This window comes from Aotus nancymaae, unplaced genomic scaffold (assembly GCF_030222135.1).
Source record: "Aotus nancymaae isolate 86718 unplaced genomic scaffold, 86718_ANA_hifiasm-v0.15.2.pri h1tg000062l, whole genome shotgun sequence".
NCBI classification, from domain to species: domain Eukaryota; kingdom Metazoa; phylum Chordata; class Mammalia; order Primates; family Aotidae; genus Aotus; species Aotus nancymaae.
The window spans coordinates 21,430,817-21,445,273 of NW_026988476.1; the positions used below are offsets into that span (position 1 = coordinate 21,430,817).

At 40.6% G+C, this 14,457-nt stretch overlaps 1 protein-coding gene across 13 annotated transcripts in view; it reads left to right on the forward strand.

Annotated features, from left to right (window-relative positions):
- The window catches only part of TMX1 (thioredoxin related transmembrane protein 1), a 94,210-nt gene that overhangs the window by 50,667 nt on the left and 29,086 nt on the right, over nucleotides 1-14,457 (forward strand). For 6 of the 13 annotated variants that reach the window (XR_010338584.1, XR_010338595.1, XR_010338590.1 and 3 more), the window contains exons 12-13: nucleotides 422-1,258; nucleotides 1,477-1,539. The exons of 5 other annotated variants lie outside the window; for them this stretch is intronic. The gene's annotated coding sequence lies outside the window, so the exon portion shown is untranslated. The remainder of the gene's footprint in view (nucleotides 1-421; nucleotides 1,259-1,476; nucleotides 1,540-14,457) is intronic. 2 more of the 13 variants (XR_010338587.1, XR_010338588.1) reach the window with 2 other exon arrangements.

Consider the following 14,457-nt stretch of genomic DNA (forward strand, 5'->3'; position numbering starts at 1 on the left):
ATAAGTAGTCTTTGATTATCTTTTTTAGATGCTGCCTGTTTCCTGATGGGGCTATGACTCACTCATTTCGTAAAAATGTTCAGGTAGTGGTAGATACTGTTAAACTCTATAAAAGGAGGAAGTTGGGAGGCCCCAACAATCAGAATATGAGGAGAAGTTAGGGCTTCAGCTTGACCTTGACACATGGGGAGGATTTGCAGAAACAATGGAGAGAGAACATGCCAGAAGAACATCAAGCAGAGCAAAAATTAAAGGGATGTGGGGATCTAACTGCATGTTGGGATCAATAATCAATGATAGGTTGCCTGTGGTGAGACCAAGTGAGGGTGGGTTATAGGAATAATAATGCTAATGTTATTAAGTGCTCAAGTTAGTGTATTCTAAATGCTTTATTTCAACTAACTCATTCCATTCTCAACAGCCCTGTGATCTTATTTTTGAAGAGAAGAAGGAAGCTGCGGTAAAGAGAGGTTAAGAATTAGTCCCAGGTCACCCAGCTCCTAAGTGGCCAGGATTTAACTCTTTGTGGTGTGGCTCTGAGCCTGCCCTTTGACCCACCATACTGTGCTGAAGCGTAGACCTCCAGAACCCGTTGACTGTTTTGGAGCAGGGATGAACTCTGAAGAAAGTCATACTTAAGAGAGGGGAGCCTGGACGTACTGGATAGAAGGCATGTGGGGAAAAACTGGGGAATCTGCGGCTCTCGCTGCAGAGCATTCAGTTAGCATGCTCCAACCTCTCACTGAATGGGGGAAAGAGGCTCTAGGCCACTTGCCAATCAGATGGGGTTGTCAGCTGCAGAATGATGAGATTTATACATTTGGAAAGGAGAACTTTATTTCTCACAAAGGATTGCAGTCTACAGGTGGCTATTCTGACAGGCTGGGAAACATAGCCTCTGGCCAGAAGCCAGAAACATACTTCAGGGGAGGGGCAAAGGGAACAGGAATTTGTGCTGAGTGAGGTGGCTGAAATACATATTTAATAAGCTGTAGGAGGAGTCATAAATATTTATGAAAGGAAAAACATGCACATGCATAATTGAACTTCCTGCCTCTCCATAGGTCATATGTTCAACAAATGGCCGTGTTAGCATGATCTGAGAGTAGAACTTTCAGACCTCTGACATCAAAGGTGAAGCGATGGACACAAAAACCCCCAGTGTGCATCCTCTGTAGACTGGCCAGAACCATTCTGTGGCCAGAAGGAATGCTGGCCAGTTGTGTCAAAAGCACTAAAAGGGAGAAGCAGTCACGAGGTTGGTTGAAATTGTGTGGAGCAAGTCTTTCCCAGGGACTAGTTTCTGTTTAATCCTTAGAAAAGAAAAACAAGGGAGGTGGTATAACTAGGCTTGTCCGACCTGCCATCCAATCTGGGCTCATAACTCAGTTTTCTAGGTTTCTCTGTGGTCCCCTTGGCCAAGAGGGGGTCTGTTCAGTCAGTTGCAGAGCTTAGGATTTTATTTTTATTTCTCAGGTTCATCTGCCTTCTTCTGAGTGTGACCGTGGAAGAGCTCTCTTTCCTTTTCATATGTCCCAGGTCAGAATTCATGTTCCCTTATCTGAGTGGTGGGGAAATGGAAAGGACCAGAGTCAGGATGGCTGGGAGTGACCCCTGTTGTCAGCTCCAGTTAACAAAAGGGCCTGGAGGAAGTGGCTGCCCCAACCCTGGCAGATCCTAGGTATCTGCAGGGTCTGTGTTATCCTCGGATTTATAATTGTTTATGTTTTTAATTGCTCTGAAATGAATTTCTTTAGCAGCCAAATAGCTCCATTTAGCCAGTTTGTCCTCTATTTTCCATGTGGAAATGTAGGTTAGGACGGGCACAGTGGCTCACGCCTGTAATCACAGCACTTTGGGAGGCAGAGGTGGGTGTATCATCTGAGGTCAGACCAGCCTGTTCAATATGGTGAAACCCCATCTCTACTAAAAATACAAAAATTAGCCAGGTGTGGTGGCGTGTGCCTGTAGTCCCAGCTACTAGGGAGGCTGAGGACAGGAGAATTGCTTGAACCCTGGAGGTGGAGGTTGCAGTGAGCTGAGATCACGACACTGCACTCCAGCTTGGGCAACTGAGCAAGACTCTGTCTCAAAACAAAACAAAAAAGGGAAATGTAGGGTAACCTCGGTTTCCTTTTCCTTATCTCTATAGCATTGGTTGTAACCCCTACCTGACTGTACTGTGTGCCTTCATGTGCATTCCCGTCATGGAGATCACCCAAAATAGGTGTTCAGAAATAGTAGTGGAAACTTCTCCATCCTGCTACTCTACCTTCCTTCCATTTAAAGTCATTATAAAATGATAAGGGTATTGGACAGAGTCCTTCCTCCCTCCCTCCCTCCTTCCCTCCCTCCCTCCCTCCCTTCCTTCCTTCCTCCTCCTCACTGTGAAAAATTTTAAACAGACATAAAAGTAAAAAGATAGTAAAATGTACCCCTGTCAAGACTTATCAGTGCTCAGCAGCTTGCTGTGTTTATTTTTGCTAAAATATTTTAAAGCAACCCCAAATATCATAAATTTTATATCAAATACTTCAGTGTATATATCTAGAAAATATTATTTTATTGGCTGGGTGTAGTGGCTCATGCCTGTAATCCTAGTGCTTTGGAAAGCCAAGATGGGAGGATCATTGGAACCCTGGAGTGCAGACCAGCCTGGGCAGCATAGTGAGACCATGTCTCTACAAGTAATAAAATTAGCTGAGTATGGTGGCACACTGATATGGTTTGACAGTGTCCCCACCCAAATCTCATCTTGAATTGTAGCTCCCATAATTCCCTTGTGTTGTGAGAGGGACCCGGTGGGAGATGACTGAATCATGGGGGTGGAGGTTTCCCCCATACTATTCTTGTGGTAGTGAATAGGTCTCATGAGAGCTGATGGTTTTATAAGGGGAAGCCCCTTTTGCTTAGCTGTCATTCTCTTCTCTCATCTGGTGCCATGATTGTGAGGCCTTCCAAGTCACGTGGAACCGTGAGTCCATTGTCCAGTCTCGGGTATGTCTTTATCAACAGCGTGAAAACAGACTAATACACGCACACTTCTAATCCCAGTTCCTTGGAAGACTGAGGTGGGAAGATAGCTTGAGTCCAGGAGTCTGAGAATGCAGTGAGCTGTGATTATGTCACTGTACACTAGCCTGATTAAGACCCTATCTCCAAAAAAAGAAAATATTTTCATAACATAATGCCATTCATATACCTAAAAAACTAACAGTAATTCCTTAGTAGTAAGTAATACCCAGACCATAGTCATATGTTTTCAATTGCCAGCACAGTCTTTTTATAGTTGATTTGTTTGAATCAAGATCTAAGCATGATAAGTAGACAAAAGCCAGGGCCCCGTTTACAGTTATTAGAGTGGAGTGCAGGAATTTCTTTGCCTGGTGCACAGTGACTCAGTTTTACTGATAAAGTGCACCCTGACGTTTGTGGTTTTGACCGTCTAGAAACAACTCCAAATGTCCGTGGCATTTAGCAGTGTCTGCTGAGGCACAAAAGTGAATCCCAGGCACTTCTGAGGCTGTGTCTGGGAGGGAGTGGTTCAGCTAGAGAGTGAACCTAGCTGAGAGCTGGCACTCGGCTCCTCAATGATGCTTTGTTCTCTTTTATTATTCTTCTCTGATTTTGGATTTCACAGACTTGAACAATTTAAAAAAAGTAGAGTTTTACATAGGATTATGAATCTTTTATTTTGTTAAGTAAGGACGTTAGAAAAAAATCTTGGCTGGGCATGATGGCTCATGTCTGTAATCCCAGCACTTTGTGAGGCTGAGGTGGGTGGATCATCTGAGTTCAGAAGTTTGAGACCAGCCTGACCAACATGGTGAAACCCCGTCTCTACTAAAAATACAAAAAATTAGCCAGGCGTGGTGGTGCCTGCCTGTAATCCCAGTTGCTCAGGAGGCTGAGGCAGGAGAATCACTTGAACCTGGGAGGCAGAGGTTGTAGTGGGCCAAGATTGCGCCACTGAACTCTAACCTGGGCGACAGAGTGAGAATCCATCTCAAAAAAAAAAAAGAAATCTATCACCATTATTTCATAAAAGAAAGGATATTTTAATACTAAAAGGGTAGGACTGACATGATTTCAGAATAATGGAGCATCTGTTCCAGGAAGTGATAGTTGGCCACCTTATCTTGACATTATATATGTTCTGTGGTTCTGGTTTTCTTATTTAGCCATGGATTGGTGAACAACACTTTGTCACAGTTTGGCATTTGAGAAGCATTCCTCTACCCAAGATTGCTTAGATAGTAAAATGTGTACAGTGATAAAAATATTCTCTTTTGAAAAATAGTTGAGTGGGAGAGGAAACTTGTAGTAAAAGTTGAAAATGAAGTTAACTTGTGATGTAGAGATAGGCACAGAGATGCTTCTGTTTTGAACTGTGATTTAGGGGCCTAATGGGAGCAGGTACAAACATTTCCATATTCTCATATAAGTCTGCGATTGGATCAAGGGCTGTCAAAAATTATTCTCTTAAACGTATTAGGCTTCTGATCCAACTTCCTCTTGATTCCCAAGAACGTTCATTGATCTTGTTCACATCTCCAAGTCTGCATCTCCTTGTCCTGTACATACAGCCTAATATAAGCGTTAAGGAGGTGACCCCTGCATTTGCATCTCTTGCCTATTCTGCTCTGCTGAACTTCAGATCAATGTATCCAATTGCCTTCAACAGCTGCATTCAACAGCAGGAAACCTTTACTCTGCTTCCTCCTTCTGACTCTTCCTCCTTTCTTCCCCATTGCGCAAAACAGAGACTCGCTCATGCCAGAAACCAGGAGCTCTCCCTGACACATCCATCACCCTCATATTGACCCCTCTAAGATTTTACTTCCAAATATATTTCAATTTATTTACTTCATGCCATTACTATCCCTACCACTCCAGTCTAGGTCACTGCTACCTCTTGCCTGGGCTTCTACAACAGTTCTTCTTACTTCTCCATCTCTACGTTAACCCCTCCAGTCCATTCTTCAGCCAGCCAGAATGACTTTCTTAAAATGGAAATTGTGTCACATTGTACCCCCTGTTCAAAGCCCTGAGGGCATTTGAGATAAAATGGAAAAAAAAATTTAACAGAGGTTCCAAAGCCCATGTGGCCTGCCTGTTACCCAACTTCAACCTCATCTCAAGCAACTTTTCTTTGCATTTACCCTGCTTGATTGATACATGCTGGACTTTGATTTTCTTGAATACTCAAAACTTTTCTGATTCAGAGTAGGGAAGACATAGTGTTTCTTCTACTAGAAAGTCCTTCTCTTCACTCTTTCTGCTGTCTGTCTCTTCCCCCTCTGTATTGTAAGCTCCCTGAGGACAGACCCTAGACTGTTCTGCTCATTAATGAATAACCAGTGTCTATTCATAATAGCACAGTCTTTGGCAGAGAGTAGGTGCTTGCTGAATGAGTGAATGAGTATTCTGATTAATACTTCACTTCCCTCATCCCTATAGAAGGACAGAAGGGAGAGGTTGGATACATTTTTTAAAGAAACAAGGTCATATTTTTGCTAGGTCAGCCAAATTGATATTGGGTATTCAGGCAAATATTTACCTGTGTAGTTGTAATAACAGAGCTTTCTGTGAAATAAAATAAATCATATTTAAGTGGGAGCTATGATCAGCTCCATTTTGTCTGCATTACAATAATTGCCAGGGTGTCTATAAAACTCCTGGGAAGGGTGACCCCTCTGTCTTGATAAAGTGCTGAATCTGTCCATTTCTGGAGGACAGAGATCTATAATATGTCCATTAAAAAAATGCCAAGTACCTTATTAGAAAAGACTAAAATCAAATACATGGAAAATGGCCCCATAACTTAAGCTCACACATTTATTACAGTTTTAAAGGAGAAGAGCCAACATATTTGTAGAACTGTTTCCTATAATGCTTTTCAATAAATTAGATAATTTGTACTTTTGCTTAGCGGAAATGAAATGTGTTCTGAGAATTGCAAGCCCATGTGAGCTCCCCTTTTACTAATTCCCTTTTAATGCATTATCTCAGTGATTCATTCTTAGCACCATATCTTACTGGCTAATTACTTTCCAGTTTAGTATCCTACTTCATGCTAACTGAGTCCTTACTTGTATTTTGTGGGTATGATTATCCCAACTATACCGTAAGCTTCTTGTAAACAGCAGTCCATATCTTTTTCTACTTCTGCATTGTAGTTTCCCTGTGTAACAGGCAAAGTCATAGAGCAGTGAAAAAAAACAACCGGCATCTCAGGGGCTTCATTTCTTACTCAACCTGCATATCCAATATGGGTTTGCAGGGGAACTCTGATACATCCATCACCCTCCTATTCATTCCGCTAAGAGTTGTGTTCTCCCAGGGACCCAGGCTAATGAAGGCTTTGTCTTGACACATCTTTCCCTGATCAAAACAACACTGGGAAAGAAACATGACAAACCCCATAGTTGGATTTTATAGCTCCTGCCAGTGTGTAATGCATATCATTCCACATGCATGTCATTGGCTAGCACAAGTCATAGGGCCATGCCTGACTTCAAAAGGGGTGGGCAAGTGCAACCCTATTGTGTGCCAGGAAAGAAGAGAGTCAAGCATAGTGGCAGCTCTGTACTGATGATTCACACTCAGTGCTGCTCAGTTCCAGCTCATGGTGGGATTTCTATTATAACTTGTTTCACTGAAGTTTGGAAATGCCTGAAGGACTGTATGTGGGCTCAAGGTAAACAGAAGACAGTTACTGGTTGAAAAGAAGCAAGTATTGCTACTGTATGTTTGTACTGTTTCTTGTTTCACCTTCCTTTCTAAAATCTGGAAGGGAAAGCCCTAAAGAATATTTTAAAATAAAGGAGCCACATGAATATCTGCCTTTATGTAGCAAATAGGTGTGCACTGATTAATCATCTGGAATTCCTCTCAACCTAGTCAGCATTTCTGCCAGTGATTTGCATGATTGCAGATGACATGCAGAAAACATTTGCATACTACATGAACCTGAAACCAAATTACTGGATTGAATAATTTGGGTGGTAGAATTATGATCCAAAGCTGGGATCTTGGGCTGGAATAATGGGTTCACTGTAAAGAATAAATGTGTGGTGTTGGGATGTAAAGACCAATTACACAACTAGAGGATGGCAGAGCTTTGAACAACAGCATATGTTAAAAAGATTCATGATTTTATATTGCCATGAATTGTATTCTTATCTGATGGTGGATATGGTGGACAAATGAGCTAAAGGAATGTCTGTCCACATGGGAACATGACACCCAGGCCCATGAAGGAGGGGCTCATGAGTTCTGCTCAGGCAGGGCCTTGAGCTAAGTTTGGCCTGTCAGTGCTTGACAGATGAACCTGCCCAGAGGAGAGTAGTGAGATTACTCAAGGAGCAGATGAAGGGGCTAGGCCAGCTTATCCTAGAGAATAGAGAGACTGGATTGGGGAAATGTGGGATGGGAAGGACAGTCTTCACATACTCATAGAGCTACCAGGTGGAAGAGAGAATAAACTTTGTCTTGCTGTGGAAGACAGAACAAGGATAGATCATAGCACTGATTTTGACACAAAGGGAATAGAACTCTGCAAAGTCTATGTCTGTGTCTTTGTGTTCTAATAGAACTCTAAAGTCTCAGTTAAGTTTCTTGTATGTTATGCCACAGAGAAGATTCATGATTCCAAAGAGTAGAGCGACCAACTTAGTTTACCCAAGACTCAGAGATTTTTCTAAGACTAGAATCTTCAGTGCTAAAACCAGAAAAGTCCCAGGCAAGGTCACCCTACCAAAGAAGATTACTTTTAATATCATCTAAGATCTCTGCCACCTCAGAGATTCTATGATTTGTAAGATAGATGTTTATTTTTCTCAGAAAAATTTCAGGTAAAGCAATGATTCTTATATAGTACCTTTGGTTCCCAGTCCCATGATACTTTAATCACAAAGGACTTTTACATGTACTTTGAGCAGTTATTCCACATTTGTGTTTAAGATTTGATCATTGCCAGTAGATTCATACCCTACAGTTGCATCACATAATCAGGTGAATATTTCCCTGCAGATTCAAAGTCATTAAGTACATAAATGAGCATTTTAGAAATATAGAACTGTACCTTTCTTAAGAAACCACAGTGGATAATTTGATTGTTTGAATTGCTGTTCTTAGATGAAGCTTTATGAAGGTAAACAGCAGAACAGGCTGTTCCATCGTAATGAAATCTCACTTGGATAATACACAATGAAAGAACTATTTGTGTTCAGTGCATCCTTGTAGAAACTTTGTTCCTTTCTTTTAATCATTTATTGTAGATGGCATTCTGGAATAAATTTATTAAATCAATCTGCAACTTGGAAGATTTGTTCATTCTTTGGGGTTCAATGTCTGTGTATTTAGGAATAAGACCTTCACAAAGAGGTTTTGTAGTTTTCTCTTGGCGTTCTTCTTGATATATGCCACTTGCCCATTCTAACTGTTCAACTTCAATACAACCATGAGATGGTTTATTGAGGTCCGACAACTTCCCTAAGCCATTTGCCTTATAATAGACTTTACAAAAACCATGTAAACAGAGTCCTTTGAGAAGAGAAGAGTAACTGGTGAATGGACTCTATTTTTTATCTAGTTGGTGATTTATGGAGAAGAGAAAGAGACTCTTCAAGTTTCTGCCTTTCCACCTCATTTCAAAAATAGAAATGCATCGAGGTGAGAGAATCATGGCAAGGCTCTTGATATGGCTTAAGGGTAGTGGCAATAAAAAAGAGTTTTGACTAAGAGGAAAATAGTGGGAAACCAGCTGCTCACTCAAGCCCACTCCACCACATGCTGCCTCCTACTTTGGTTTGGCATCATGCCTTCTGGGAATTTTCCTTGGATCATGCATCTGACTCTTCTCTCTGCTGTCACACAGAATCACTCTCTATTCTTGGATCTGTGTTGTTCACTATAGTTGATGATAGACTTACTACAGGGCCAGGAAAAAAACCTTGTTGTTCATGACGAATAAAGCCAAAAATGGGTACAGTCTTGGACATTCTATTGCTTTAGTTATTAGCCATTCAAGAGAGGTATACAATTGTCTTAGATTCCTGGTTGCCTCCTGGCTGTATCACTCTGTGTACTGTGGCTATGGTAGCTTCTGAAACTCTAATTGGAAACATAAGCAATGCAGTGTAGGATAGTGACACATCCCCCAGAAGGTCTTACGCAGAAGAGATGCTTTTGTTACTAGAATCTGCAACCCCCCTCACAGGCTCATCAATCTGTTTTCACAAGTAACATTCTGGAATGTCAAACTGAATGTGGAATTGTATACTTACCTTGTGTAGCCTTTCACATTGATTTGAAAAGGAAGTCAGGACTGAGTATTTTTAGTGGACACTGCAATTTTGATCCAGAATATCTGAACATTTTATGAATAATTCCCATGGTAAATATTAGAAATCTATTGTTTAAGTTCAGAAAAAGGCTCACCAAAGGTAAATAGCATGTGTGCTCATCAGTGATAATTAGCTTACTTTTATTTTGCAGTATTCCAGCCATGTTTAAACACCCATGGGAACATGACTGCCCTTTTCCGGGTTTCCATCTGAAGTTATCTAGGTGAACAAAGGTGGAATCCTCCCACGCCACCCCGCCTTTAAGTGATTGCTTACATCTTCTTTCTCGGTACTCATTTTTCCTGGATTTGATTCTTTTCTCACACTATCCACATTGAGGCAAGGCGAATATCTCCTCAGCATTTCCCATGATTAGGATGAAGATGCTAACTTGATTGTAGAATAGAAATCTACCCTCAAGAGAGAAGTTGGGAAAGAGGATTGAGAAATAATTTGCTTGTGCAGGAAAAAGAACATGAAGAGACTTATGAATCTTGGGTCAGAAAACTCACTGTGATGAGAATGAAGTGTGTAAAGTAACTTAGCAATGTCAGTGGTGCAGGAGAAGCTGTAGAGTGGGCCAGTGGTATTGCTCCTGGGACAGACCTTTTCATGGACCTGTCATACTGGACTGACACTGTGTACACTGCTGCTCTTGCTGTGCTATCCTACACTGGATACAGTGTGGTCTCAGATTTACTGTGACCGTACTTTTTTAAAAATAGTGTTTTAAATTTATGAAAATATGAAAATCTGAATGTTACTGATTGGATTTATACTACTTATCAAGAAATTCTCCTTCACGTATGCTCAGGGCATTGCTGAACTGAGATATCACTAGCTTTCTGCCCAATCACTTTCCATGTCTGCTGAGTTCTCCTGTAGGCTGCCCTGTCAATATGAGTGCACATGGCCTATGTGCCACCTTTCCTGTCACCTTCAGTGTATCCCATGCCTGAACTGCACTATCATGTTATAAATCCATCAGAGAGTTCTTGTTTTATTCAAACTGGTATCAAAACAAAATTATCTATCGGCAGCCAAGCCAAGTTTTTCCTTTATTTGCTTTTGAAAGATTTATATAAAATAATAATGTACAGAATTTACAGTTATGAGTTTAATTATGCAGGAGAAATAATCACCAAGTTACTGTTTGGTGTATAACATTTTCCCTTGCAACATCAATCAGATGCAGGCCACCTTTTTTTTTTGAGATGGAGTCTTGCTCTGTCGCCCAGGCTAGAATGCAGTGGCACCACAATCTCAGCTCACGGCAGCCTTCGCCTCCCAGGTTCAAGTGATTCTCCTGCCTCAGCATCCTAAGTAGTTGGGATTACAGGCACCTGCCACCATGCCCAGGTAATTTTGTATTTTTGGTAGAGATGGGGTTTCACAATGTTGGCCAGCTGGTCTCAAGCTCCTGACCTCATGTGATCTATCCACCTTGGTCTCCCAAAGTGCTGAGATTACAAGCATGAGCCACTGTGCCCGGGCTCAGCCCACTTTTTTATTTCTGGTATGAGTTTTGTCTGTCTTTCCTATAGAATTCTCAAGCTCTTAAAACAAGTGCATGCTTCATGTGACCTTTTCATTAAACCCACAGAATCACTGCAGGTGCTGTTTTCTCTTAGGCTCTAAAACATAAAATAGGGAAATGAGTCTGAGGGATGCTTCCTTGGACTGCAAAAGATAGGCCTCTCATCTCATTTGTATTTAACATAATATACAGTGTACATAGATATACAGATTGAACTTACACAAAGATAATTCAATATACATGCTTTGACTAATCCTACTAGTTGGTTGCCATGTTGCTTAAGTAGTCATTGCAGAGACAGTACAGTTTGCTTACCCCACCTCTTTGGCAGAGAGAGAGAGAGAGAGAGAGAGAGAGAGAGAGAGAGAGAGAAAGAGAGAGAGAGAGAAAGAGAGAGAGAGAGAGAGAGTGTGTATGTGAACATAAAGAGAAAATACAGCCTTGGGAAGAGACCAGTTTTCACTATAATTGTTTGGAAGGTAATGAGCTGGTATATTCCTTAACATAAAGGCACCACTGTGATGTGCTGTCCTTTACCATGTCCTAAGATGGTTGTGTTGTAAACTGGGGTTATGGTATACTGACTTCATTATCACTGTTCACCCTTATAACTAAATCATTAAGGATAATAATTAGCATTCTTTCTATATATTTGTAGATTACAAATTTAGCCTGGGATGTGTTTCCCTTCAGATAAATTGACAAATTGCTTTTGGATCCACAGAAGAATTTATTTGGTTATGTATTTTTTAAAAAATTAGTCTACTTTTTAACAAGCAGATGTTTATTGGACACTTTATTTGTAAAGTCTATAATAAATAGTGGGAGGGAAGGAATCTCTGTCTTTAAGGAACTTATTATTTAGTGGAAGGATCTAAAGCCCATTAGTTGTGGTGTGCTTGTTAAGTTTCCACATAGGATGAAAACATACATTGCTGATTAGTATGTCAAGGTGGTATATATTTAGTTAGGTTTATGTCATATGAAAAGTTTGGTTATACATCCCCACTGGTATATACACACACATTTATTTACATCAGTGGCTTTCAAGCATGTTTTCTCTCCTAAAGCGGCAGACTCTGGCCTAAGTGAAGGAGAGGCAGGAGTCTTACTGTTGGACCTCTTTATGTCACCTCCTCTCTTCATGCAATAGCCTTGAGCATGACCTGAAAATCCCTGATTCAGATTGTTTAATATGCAACAGTGTGTCTTAGAACATTAATTATTACAACTATAGTCAATTTCTACAAAGATAACTCAATATACTTGCTTTGAGTAATCCTACTTGTTGGTTGCCATGTTGCTGAAGTAGTCTTGTTTCTAATGGCTTTGCTGTTTTTTCTGAATTCAGACCTTTTACATCATGCAACCTCTTAGTCAATCGCATGCAGTTTATAGCTTCACTATTTTCTATAACCAATTTGTCTCTTTGGCAATACACATTTATTTTCTTAGTAAGTATCTGTGCCTCATCACTTAGGATCTCATCACTTTTCATCTGAATTATTAGGAGAACCGCTACACTAGCTTTCTCCCTTTTTTTTTGAAATTGATAGTGAATTTATTCCCTTCTGCTTTGTTACCAGAAGGGTATTCCTAAATCATGAGTCATTTTTTGTTCCTCCCTGTTTAAATTTTAGTGATTTTCATGGTCCTGGAGATAAAGTCCAAACCTCCTAACATGGCATATCAGTTTGGTCCAGTTCAGCTCATTGAATCTCTGATGAGATCCCCCCTGTAACTCAGGAACTGGGTTAGAGATGGGAGTCTTTCCTCCAACCTTGTCCTCTGCCTTGTCCCTTTATGTGTGTTGGGCTGTTTTCTATTATAGCACCTTAGTACCTCATTGCCTTGGTACAGGCTGTAGCCTTTGCCTGGCACAGCCTTCTACAAGCTTCAATAATTCCTCCTCCTTTTTTTCCCCCCACCAAAATTCAGCTTAGGTTTTACTTCTTTTATTAACATTTCATGATTGCTTCCAGACTAAGAGCTCTTCCTCCGTGTTCCCTCTCTCCATTCAAAATACATCCCAGCATGTATTTTTGTTAGAATTCTATTGCACGGATTTGTAACAATTTTCTGTCTCCTCTCATAAGAATGTGTCTCTGATGGCCAGGACTGCATCCTGTTCATGGTTGTATTCTCTGTATTATATCATCTATCAAGGCAACTTTCTTTTTTTTGAGACGGAGTTTCGCTCTTGTTACCCAAGCTGGAGTGCAATGGCACTATCTCGGCTCACCGCAACCTCTGCCTCCTGGGTTCAAGCAATTCTCCTGCCTCAGCCTCCTGAGTAGCTGGGATTACAGGCATGCGCCACCATGCCCAGCTAATTTTTTGTAGTTTTAGTAGAGACGGGGTTTCACCGTGTTGACCAGGATGGTCTCGATCTCTTGACCTCGTGATCCACCCGCCTCGGCCTCCCAGAGTGCTGGGATTACAGGGCAACTTTCTTAAATATTTTATTTAAAAAAATGTGAATGTGGGCCCCTCTTATTATTGATCCCCTCTGTTATGGTTTGAATGTTTGTGACCCCACAATTTATATGTTGAATCCCTAACCCTCAATGTGATGATACTTGGAGATGAGGCCTTTTGGAGGTAATTAGGGGTAGATGAGGTCATGAGGATAGGGTCTTCATGATGGGAGTAGTACTCTGACAAGAAGAGACACCAGAATACTCTCTCCCTCTCCTTCTGTACACACATACTGAGAAGAGGCTGTGTGAGGACACAACGAGAACGTGGCTGTAATCCCAGAAGCCAGGAAGGGAGCTCCCACAAACAGCCAACCATGTTGACACCCTGATCTCAGACTTCTAGCCTCCAGCACTAGAAGAAAATAAGTTTCTGTTGCTTAAGCTGCCCAGTCTGTGGTATTTTATTATGGCAGTCCCAGTAGGATTATATACCCTCAGGGGAAGAACTGCTTGTATATCATTTTGTTTACTGTCTTTATGTTAGATTTCTAGCTCTGGAAAGTATTCTCTTTAGTTCTATGGTAATTCAACATTTAACAACAGGTTTTTTAAATGAAAAAAAGTAGTACATGCTTGATGTACAAGATTTGGAATGCATACACACACACACCCCACAATGAAAACATCACCCATAACCTAACAGAGAATCACTGTTAATCACTGTTAATATTTGTGTTTGTCTTCTAGTATATATAATACAGTATGAATAACATGCATACACACACACACACACACACACATTCCACAAAAATATGATCATACTATACTCCAAAGCCATAAATATAGCTTACACTTATATACTTATATGGATGTTCATTTTGTTTAGCATCACAGGGTGCACATTTTGCTATGACAGTAATTACTCTTCTGTGACATTATTTTGGGTATACAGTTTTCCATTTGATAAATACATAATTTTACTTTAGAGGTAATTTTTGGTCTATATTCTTCTGAGATATTTAAACATTTATTAGTTTACTGGTTCCTCCCATCCAAGTGTTTATTACTCCCTCAAAGTTTACTTAGTTTCTTATAGTTCAAGTATGGCAACTTTTCACAAGAGTATCACAAAGAATCTTAAAAATCTTTT